Here is an 840-nt window from a genome sequence, read left to right on the forward strand (position 1 = left end):
AACTGATGTACTTGGTCTTGGACCCTTAGCAGTTGTTAGACTTGTTAATTATATATCAGTTTCAGGAACATTGTTCAGGTTGCGTTGGCTAGATTTTAACGGATGTAGGTCGTGAAATGTAAGCATGGAAGCAAGTGTATACGAACATTCTTACTCATGCAAGATTCCAAGTGTTCATATAATACCAAGATTAAGACAAATGTATCTTACTACGCATCAGATATGTTTTCCTTGAGATTCGAACAAAGAGTCGAATAGAACCAAGTTCATATGTTTAATAATCTTGCTTGTGGATTATAAACTATAGCTTAGTGTTACCTTCTATCTTAACAGAATGAAAATACATAATTTCAATTCAATGTCAATTTTTATGTTGTATAGCGCCAATTCAATAACAGAAGTTATCTCCAGGGCACCTTTTCAAAATACGAGCAGGTCTAGACCCGAACTCCGTATAACATTTACAGAGACGCCACAGTAACCAAACCATGAGCAAGACTTGGCAACGGACGGCAAGGAAAAACTGCTTTTAAGAGGCAGAAACCTCAGAAAGACCCTTTGGCTCTAGGTGGGTGGCAATGTCTGCCTTTGACCAGTTGGGGTGAGAAGGGAGAGGGGGGTATGGGGGGTAAAGGACAGAGGACAGAGACAGAGACAAAGGCTGCACAACAATGAGTAGCAACAACTATACTAATAGAAATGACTGATGATGAGATGATAGATGATGATGAATTGAATGGAAGATGAATGATGACGACGCAACCAAGCCACATTGATGGGGGACGATGGACAATAATAATAATAATAATAATAATAATAATAATAATATCAGTGGGATTC

This window comes from Morone saxatilis, unplaced genomic scaffold, assembly GCF_004916995.1.
Source record: "Morone saxatilis isolate NCDOM2014 unplaced genomic scaffold, NCSU_SB_2.0 Contig10, whole genome shotgun sequence".
Taxonomy (NCBI): Eukaryota; Metazoa; Chordata; class Actinopteri; family Moronidae; genus Morone; species Morone saxatilis.